The sequence below is a fragment of the Watersipora subatra genome, chromosome 5 (assembly GCF_963576615.1).
Source record: "Watersipora subatra chromosome 5, tzWatSuba1.1, whole genome shotgun sequence".
NCBI classification, from domain to species: domain Eukaryota; kingdom Metazoa; phylum Bryozoa; class Gymnolaemata; order Cheilostomatida; family Watersiporidae; genus Watersipora; species Watersipora subatra.
Genome location: NC_088712.1, coordinates 30,576,375 through 30,586,589, shown reverse-complemented (window position 1 = coordinate 30,586,589; position 10,215 = coordinate 30,576,375). Strand labels below are relative to the sequence as shown.

At 36.1% G+C, this 10,215-nt stretch overlaps 1 protein-coding gene across 1 annotated transcript in view; it reads left to right on the top strand.

Moving 5' to 3' along the window:
- Window positions 1–10,215, top strand: part of LOC137396604 (unconventional myosin-Va-like) — a 108,876-nt gene that overhangs the window by 974 nt on the left and 97,687 nt on the right. The gene's annotated exons all lie outside the window — the stretch shown is intronic.

Below are 10,215 nucleotides of genomic sequence, written 5' to 3'. Positions count from 1 at the left end.
TTGAATTGTTGTTTTGTCGTCGAAAAAAGTGATCCAAAGTTCGTTCTTGACCTTTCTTTTGAGACATTTTGCTTTTAAAATTGCTTGTAGTACTTCTTTCGAAAAAGTTGTGGCTCAATTGGGGATGTTTATTGGGACCACCCTCATTTGTTTATAAGCTAAACAAATTAAGGTCAAGGTTATTAAAACTGGTTCGTTATAACAAGCTCTACTAGGCCGTTTTTGTTCATTTCCTCCCAAAGCAAGTTCTCTGTGAAATGAATTGTAATTTACTCAATTCTTGATGGATTTTAAATCTTTTTTTTTAAATTTTTGCCTTATTTATGGCGGTGCATTTGCACCATATGCACCACAATAGATCCGCCCCTGCAATTAGTGTAAAATCCAGCCAAATGCGAATAGTCTGATTTCACGATTTAGTATAGCTTTCGAATACGTGTAGCTGGAAAAATATTAGTAAAATTATTTTATTGAGATATCGTGGTATAATATCCATTTTGAAAAGAACTTGACTACCTCATTGATTAGCACTTCATGTCCGACCTTTCTGAAAATTACTTGAACAAGCCATATAATAATAACAACTAGAAGCCTCATTGTAAAATTCAAGAGATACTATTTTGTTTGAATCATAATCATTAATTACTCTGTTAATCTTTGTTGCAGTCTTGCATTATTGCTAAACTAGCACATTCAATGTACCCTCAGACATATCATTACATTAAGCTTAACTTTGTAACATGCATGTAACATTGTATGTAACATTCCTGCTTTAATCAGAGTCTGAAAATGATGAGTGTTGTGACTTTAGAGAGAAATTCCTTTTTGTTCTTTAGTTTCCAGGAAGATAGTTCCATTGCAGGATAACGTTAAAATCATGGAGCTCTAAGATATTAATCGATAATACTTGGATATAATAAAATACTTGGATAAAATATCAAATTAATCGAATCGCAGGGGTTATATCTTTTGAGCATTACATGGTATGTTGTCATTGATGTTGTTTCTCATTTGTTATAATGATAATTTTACGCATTTGATCTGCTGCACTGGTTTGTTGGTTTACCAACATGTCACAATACGGCTTCTTAATCGCCGTAAAAGTCAAACCATTGAGAGAGTTAATGTTAACATTACCGGTAATGAGCACTTGTACCATTTAGATAGTCAATTTATATTGGGAACTCTGCAAACAATTTTTAAAGGGGTTTTCAACATTCATTTTATGCTAATCAATGATTTGTACAATCTTGTTGTATCTTTCAAAGTAGTTTAGCTTTCTTGTATTCTGTTGTTGTTTTTGAACAAGTTATTTCATACACTAAACATATATTTAGTGCAAAAGCATTGTCATTTAAGATCTTTTATTGTTCAACTATTGCATAATTTAGTCTTTGTAAGCTAGTTTATTACCAAGAAGTAAACCAGTAATTGTCCATTTAAGTAGTCATATTTTTATCAGATGTTCCTTTATGTCATTGGAGGCATTTTAGCAAGATAAGATATACATCCTATACCTTACAGCTTCAACTTAGCAGTAACAAGCTAGAGTAATTATCGTAATGTAAATCTGCGCACTGACAATTGTGTTTTGCTGCTGCACTGTGAAGCTCTGTCGCCGACTAAAAGTATGAAGTAACAAAATAAGACAAACGATAAGTACACACTTGGATGGGCAACTCATATTTTTGCAACTAATAGCTGTAATTAATGGCTATTTTGTCATCATATGTTCCAGTTTTTATCCTTTATCGTTTTGGAGGTAGTTCTTAGTGTTTCTTAGTTTGCGGTGTGTGCAAAATTGATGAAGTCAATATTAAACCGACATGTCATAACTTTAAGAACAGTAATTCTTGTGAACTTAACACGGGTGTCGTCTATCACTGACTACCTTTAAGGACAGTAACTCTTGTGGCTTAACAAGGGTGTCATCTATCGCAGACTACCTTTAAGAACAGTAACTCTTGTAAACTTAACACGGGTGTCGTCTATCACAGACTACCTTTAAGAACAGTAACTCTTGTGAACTTAACACGGGTGTCCTCTATCACTGACTACCTTTAAGAACAGTAACTCCTGTGGACTTAACACGGGTGCCCTCTATCACGGACTACCTTTAAGAACAGTAACTCTTGTGAACTTAACACGGGTGCCCTCTATCACAGACTACCTTTAAGAAACATCGGAAAAATACCTAGAACAATTGTTTATAAACTGTATCTAGTTTAATGATGACCGTTGATGGAATTTATGTCTTAATAAGAATAATAGGAACAATAGGAATAATAGGCCAACTGCCACTTTTTACTCCTTTTTAAAAACTTTTTCTTATAGGCTAAAAAGCTTAAAAATAAGCACTAGAGGATATAGTAATTACAGGTAAATATTCCTTCATCGGTTCAGTTTCTGGTACTTATAGATGTGTTTGAACTTGAGGCGCATATTTTCATATTTATCTGGTTGACAATGTAGGTTGTTAACGCTTTTCTGGTCCCTAACAGCCTCTTTTTAATTCATCAACATGTAGCTCAGGAACTCATACTAGAAGATTACCAGTTTATGGGAGGATCAATGAACTAGGGGAGGCTTAGAGCAATGTCAACGCTAGTAAGCAGCTCTTAATTGGGTTTATTAATCAGTCGAGACCTTTCTGCTTAAAGCTATGCTAGTTTAAACACATTATTGCATGACACACTGCCCTGAAGAGACACACTGCCCTGAAGAGACACGCTTGTTCATCTCTTCTCGCATATTTATATAAGAGACATATTATAGACAAAGAGTTGTTAGAGAGGTGGCTTTAGGAATGCAACATAAATGGGGCATGAGCTAACGGTTGGAGTGACTCCTACGTCATTGCTAATGTCTTGTGACCATGACTAATGCATGTAGGTAGTAGATACACCTGAGTGGTTTCTGTCCCACTTGATGTAGTATTGGCTCACAAGAGTCATGCAACATTTATGTAAATTTGCTAATACTTTGTCTCTGACTGATAGCTTGTCTGTCTCTGCGAAAATAGCATAATATTTGGTAGTTTTAAGGTTTTCTCAGAGTGAGTAGTGTATAGGAATGACCATGCAGTGCAATGTTTTAAAATCCTTCGTTTTTTCGTGACGTCATTCTATCGTTGTCGGCCATCTTTGTAGACAACTTTTATTGTTAAAAACACGAAGCTTTTGCAATGAATTTTTGAAAACGATGCTTTTGTTTGCAATTTTTTTATTATAGTATTATAACAAAACCAAAAAATAATATTAAATAAAAGAATGACAATCATTTCCTACAAATATGGCGGCTTTTTTGTGAACGAGCACATGTGCAAATGTCCTGATGACGTAAAAAAATGATGGATTGTGTCGATGCTAGAGTTGACACCATGACACATTACTTGTGTGAGTGTTCTGCTGTATATACATGTAGATAAATGTTGCAAATGTAACTGCTGAAACTTGCCAAAAGGTGTTTTCATATTTAGAAGTTAAGATTTTGAGTTACGCTGTGAATAGATAAGCTATTAGAAAAATCTAGTAACAATTTGATATGAATTTGAGAGAAAAAGCCAAGTGTTCGCTCTTTTGAGCTAGTAACGGTGCTATGTTGGCAGCATGGCAACCAGCTGAGTAATCTCTAAAGGAGACCACGGTGTTACTCTTGCTGATTGATGCCCAAGTACTCTCAGCTTCAGACAGTGTTTGGTAAGACTAAAACTGGTTGTGGCAGCTAGAAAGCTGTTTCTGATTTTGGCTTGAAGAGCTCCAATTTTAGTCATGCCAAACACCGTCTATAGTTGTAATACACTCAACTCTTAGAGATTATGCCTCTCATTTATAACTTGATTACCTTCGACCGACATATATATCTGTCATACGTAAAAAGCTGAAAGTGCTTGAGCTTCTATCAACACGAGTAACATTTTTGTCTTTTTTCACGATTACTCAGCTAGTTATCATGCTGCCAACACAGGCACACCCTTCTTAACTACATGTATGTCTATGTAAATGGTCTATATAGATGTAAACTGTCTCAAGATATATATCTGCTTAAGATATGTTTATCTGATATGTCACATATGCTATACAAGGCTCGCTGCGAGAGTGGGAAAGTTTTGTGCATGTTCCCTATTCTCTGGCTTACATAGGTGCAAATGTATTAATTTAGATCAAATAACACTTAAGTTGTAAGTGACCGACAGTCTCAGGTGTTTAACCTCAGGCATGCAACTGTAAACCATGAACTGTTTGGCTTCCTAGTCTTACTAATTTGAATTTTTCCATGTACTAATTACTATAGACTATAGTAACTAGACTTATACATTTATAAAGAGTGTGCGATTTATGACTGAAAGGAAATGGTGAATTATAGCATTGTTAGATGATTACGCCTACATCTAGACTTATTCAACTCGAAGTCAAGTCCCAGTTAATGCCAGTAAACTTATGTAAGCCTTTCGTTAATGCTATGTTTTTGTTCAGTAGAAAATTTAATTGCGGCAGGATATACGGTGTAACATTATAGTACTACCTATCATGTGACTGTCGTCTGAAAGTGTTTTTTTACAATAATTGACAACTTTATTGTTTGGGGAATGTGATTGATATCACTTTTAACATTGACATATTTTTTGCTATTTGACAATCTATCTTTCTCTATTATACTTGTAAAAGAGACCCCATGATCTATGTCATATTCTCTCATCCTAGCACTGGTTTCTTTGATTGTTTGTAATTTGGAGGGGTGTATATTGAGGGGTATATATTTAGGAGGGGTGTATATTTAGGAGGGGTGTATATTTAGGAGGGGTGTATATTTAAGGATGTGTATTTAATAGGGGTGTATATTTAAGAGGGGTGTATATTTAGGAGGGGTGTATATTTAGGGGTGTGTGTTTAGTAGGGGTGTATATTTAGGAGGGGTGTGTATTAAGGGGTGTGTATTTAGGAGGGGTGTATATTCAGGGGTGTGTATTTAGGAGGGGTGTATATTTAGGAGGGGTGTGTATTGAGGGGTGTATATTCAGGGGTGTACATTGAGGGATGTGTATTTAGGAGGGGTGTATATTTAAGAGGGGTGTGTATTGGGGGTGTATATTCAGGGGTGTGTATTGAAGGGTTTATATTTAGGGGTGTGTATTGGGGGTGTATATTTGGGGTGTGAGAAAGGACATAAGTATACAAGGAAGCTAGCTGATGAGTTTTATGTGAACCTTTTTATCTTATCAAGTCCCGTTATGTCCATTGGTAGGATATTTTATATAACTATGTATATGAGGAAGTAGCAGGTTGTTCATTGCCAGTAGTGTATTAAGTCTTTGCTACTCATTTACATTGATTGAGAGGTCAATGACTACTTCTGCTTTGATGTATCTTTTTTGCGGCTGATCGACCGTGATTACATTTCTACTGGAAATGCTAAATGTGTTTCATATTTGAACTTTTTTCACAGCAACTTTTGCAAGATGGTTGAAGATGAATTTACAGAAAGTTTTAGTAGATTTTATCAGAAAGTATTTTTCCATCATTTGTGATTGTCTTTAATGTTTGAGGTGATCTGACTGCCAGGGTGTTTTAAGATTAAAATTGATGAAACTTGATCGCGAATAAAATGGTCAGCAAAGGTATGCGCGAAATGATGTCACTAGTTACAATCTGATATCGCATATTGCAATCAAGTTGCAGCGTTAAGCGGCTCGATTCTGTCAGTCTTTTTGCAACTATAGACGTTGTAATCAAACTTTCGTTTGATCTAAGCGTTTTAACTGCGATTTGTAGATTTTAATCTTGAAACATACTGGCAGTCAGATCATACTTTCTGAAAAAATCGACTACGATTTTGTGTAAGTTTGTATATCGTATGCATCAAACTCCTTTGCTAGACAGTTTGTTGAATGCCTCAGCAACCTCTTCAATTAACCATTTGTACGAACAACTAAATAGTTGACGATTTATATGGTCTTTAACTGTTAGTCACCTGTGGTCAGGGTAAACCCTGCCTTACCTCACTCAACTCTGAATGCATTCTTCAAGCAGTTAACAACAACTATTTTGCTACTACTTGGCAGTAAATCCAGGATCAATTCAACAGGCCAAATGACCATGACGCCTTGCGTTAGTAATTGTGGTTTTGACAACTTGACAAAAATGTTTGCATTCCCGATATACATTGCTGGAGAATACATGTGGTTGTGGTGGGATGAATGGTTAGTTGTAGTAAATGCTATAAAATGTATGTCAGAAACAGATCTGTTTCTGACATACTTTCTGATAATTTAATACCATCGTGTTGAGCACAACACTAGATGAATCAAGAAATTAAAAACACCTTGTCTCCTGCTAATACCAACTTATACCTGCGAGTAATATTGTAAATTCTTGAAACAATATTACGCTGACTTTGTTTTGATGGCTGACACTGATTTGCAGTCATAAGTCTCCCAACATTACATCGGAGTAGCTTTTTGCTGGTGGGTTGAATGAAGGCCTGGCTGCTCACACCAGACATTGGACGAGTTTCAATTGGTTCATGAAACAGTACCAAATCTGTGATAAATCTTTGCATGGGTGATTAGACAGGAATGGAGTTATGCAATGATACAGTGCAAAGTAATTTATGGTATCGTCACACTGATTTGACAGTATCATCACCTTGTGCTAGGACAGTAGCATCACACTGCTGGGACAGTATGATCACCCTGTTCTGTGACTATGTAATCATAGCGCGGTGACCCTCTCAAGGGCTTGTCAATATACATGAACACAATTGTGTATTCTCTCAAGGGGACTTTAGTGACAAGAAGCTGTAATAGCAGCATATCATTGAGTAATGTTATTCTTAAGCAGCTTAGGAATTGCTGCCATTGCTATTGGCGCTGCTGTGCCCAGTGGCATGAGAGACACCGTAGGTGCAGTGTCAGAAGATGCCTAACGAAGGAGTGGATTTGAGGTTGGCATGGCTTGCTTCAAGCAGCTGCGTCCTATTCATTTTGCCTGCTCTATGACTAAGATATTTAATGGCACAATCGATATTGATTTCATAGCGAGGTGAGATATACTGGACACGAAAAGGAATGATTAATAATTAATGACTCAACTTGCACTTCTAGATAAAAGTCACTCGGAAAATATAGATATCCGATGAATATTGATGTGTGCGGAATAGGGGATGATTAGACCTGGGAAGTGTGATGTAATCACGCCTAACTGTGGTTCCTAGCCAGTGCCTGCGAGTAGTGAGCAACTGCCTTATATGCAATATTCTCTCTCGAAGGGGTAATAGGTATTTTTAGAGTTTCTTATCGTGTTCTCTTGTGTAATAAATCTACACGATAAGCATTGTTAATATCATCACCCTTATGAGATTAGAGCCACTATGTGGCCTGCCGAATCAAACCCTTGCCTTGGCACACTTGCCAAATAAATTGAGAGCAAGCACCTGCTATAACTTGTTTTATTGAATATCAATTCAATAGCTGACATTTGTCGATGTTTTTTCTTTAAAATTTATTGGGCTTCGTTTAGTTTGTTATGTACTACTAGGATTGAATTTTGACACTATGATATTTTGAAGGAGGCATGATAACACCGAAATGTACGTAATTTGCTAAAATGTGTACCTGACAGATGATTAATTTTTTAGCAGTAATTCTGGATAGAAAAACTTTTAGTCCTTAGGTATGCTTGCAGACGACAGATGTGTAAGTCGCTACCTTAGGTATGCTTGCAGACGACAGACGTGTAAGTCGCTACCTTAGGTATGCTTGCAGACGACAGACGTGTAAGTCGCTAACAAGCATTGCTATCAACTTGGCTAAACAGAAATCTTTATACTATGGACAATGCATTAGTTCCTTGTTAGCTTCTTTTACTCATGGCCTTTTTAGAACACTTTTCAAGCTGATCTAATGATTGCCATGAAAGCACATTATACTGCTGGTATAATCGAGGATTCATTATTATCCATGCTACTTTACAAATGCGTGTTACTAAGGAATTTGTGTTCACATATGGCCATCTATCCCCATGTTTCCATGACGCAAGTTAACTGCATCATGGAAACGGCATAAATCCGCAACTAAGCTAGTTTTGCGATTCATTTAAACTTTATTGAATCCATCATGCTTGCAAATAATGGAAACGGCACTTGCGAATGATGCGCGTTAAAATACAGCGCCAGCTATTCAGTTCTAAACATTTTTAATACTTCCGTCGTCCTTTCTCAATCAAGGTTCACGTGTTTGCATCGCTAACACGTGTGTTGCTAATTATTAACTTATAGAGTACAATTCCTTACCTTTTTCCAATAAGGCGCCGTAGCCAACCTGCATCATGCGAATGTCCCTAGAAACTCTTAATTCCCACGTATTGCAACTCCCAATCCGTATGATGCGAGTCATGAGCGTCATGGAAACATAGTGTATGCTTATGATCAGTGTATTGCTAGTTAGTGTATTGCTAGTTGGTGTATTGCTAGTTGGTGTATTGCTAGTTAGTGTATTGCTAGTTAGTGTATTGCTAGTTAGTGTATTGCTAGTGTATTGTTAGTTAGTGTATTGCTAGTTAGTGTATTGCTAGTTAGTGTATTGCTAGTGTATTGTTAGTTGGTGTATTGCTAGTTGGTGTATTGCTAGTTGGTTTATTGCTAGTTGGTGTATTGCTAGTTGGTGTATTGCTAGTTGGTGTATTGCTAGTTGGGGTATTGCTAGTTAGTGTATTGCTAGTTGGTGTATTGTTAGTTGGTATATTGCTAGTTGGTGTATTGCTAGTTGGTGTATTGCTAGTTGGTGTATTGCTAGTTGGTGTATTGCTAGTTAGTGTATTGCTAGTTAGTGTATTGCTAGTTGGTGTATTGTTAGTTGGTATATTGCTAGTTGGTGTATTGCTAGTTGGTGTATTGCTAGTTGGTGTATTGCTAGTTGGTATATTGCTAGTTGGTGTATTGCTAGTTGGTGTATTGCTAGTTGGTGTATTGCTAGTTGGTGTATTGCTAGTTGGTGTATTGCTAGTTGGTGTATTGCTAGTTGGTGTATTGCTAGTTGGTGTATTGCTAGTTGGTGTATTGCTAGTTGGTGTATTGCTAGTTAGTGTATTGCTAGTTAGTGTATTGCTAGTTAGTGTATTGCTAGTTAGTGTATTACTAGTGCAAATGTTTGAATGTCATCAAAGTTTATTTTTACAAACATTTTGAGTTTTGTTTGTATCAGGGTTGTTATTCAAACAATACAATAACAATACATGTGAAATACTCAATATTTTGCCATATTAGAGTTGGGGGAACAGACTATTTTATCTTAATATGCTGTTATGAAGTTATGTATAACCAGCAGTACATGTTTGAATGTACAGCTAGCAGTACCAATTTGAATGTACAGCCAGCAGTACATATTTGAATGTACATCCAGCAGTACATATTTGAATAATTTCAAGCCAAAAAATTTAGATTTTCATAAATTCAATACAGTTAACGCTCCTACCTTGTAAATAACTGTTCCGAAAATGTTTACTTTGTAAGCATTCATGTTACAAGAACTGTAAAATACATGTACATTGCCTAATCCATTGTAAGATCTTCCTGAACTCACCCCTTTGGACCTTCAGAAAGGGAAAAATTGGACTTGACTTTTTAATTCAATGGCTGTACAGTAACTGCAGTATTATTGGTTTGTATCGTCAAATTTTTTCTTACCACTTTCACTAGGTCAATGATTGTGGCAATTTTACGTCAAGTCAAGGGAGCCACCTTCAATGTCGATGTAGGTCGATCTTTTCACTTTTTTCTATACAGCAGGATCTATGCTGCAAAGGAAAAAATTATGTATGTCTATAATACAGTAAAACAAAAGTATATCGTTACTATAATCTGTATAAAAAAGGTACCCCTCTACGCCGCTTTCCCCACCAAGAGTGGCAAAAGAAAAAAGGATATTTTAATTCTAACTGAGTGAGATTCATGTTAGTTAAATCGAATTTGAGAACTTGAATTTTGTACGTAAAAATAGTTATTCTATAAAGTTTATAAAATTTTTGTGTTGCCCATAATTTAAAGATGGTAAGTTGGTACAAACCCTTAGACGAGCATAAATTGCTGTCGAGTTGTCATGTCCCCCTGTATCAGATTGACACTTAACCCTTTCTCTTTAGATCATCATCGCTTATGACAGTTTCGTTCCTACAAATACACTAATGTATTCATTTGCCTTCATTGTTCTATTGATTATGA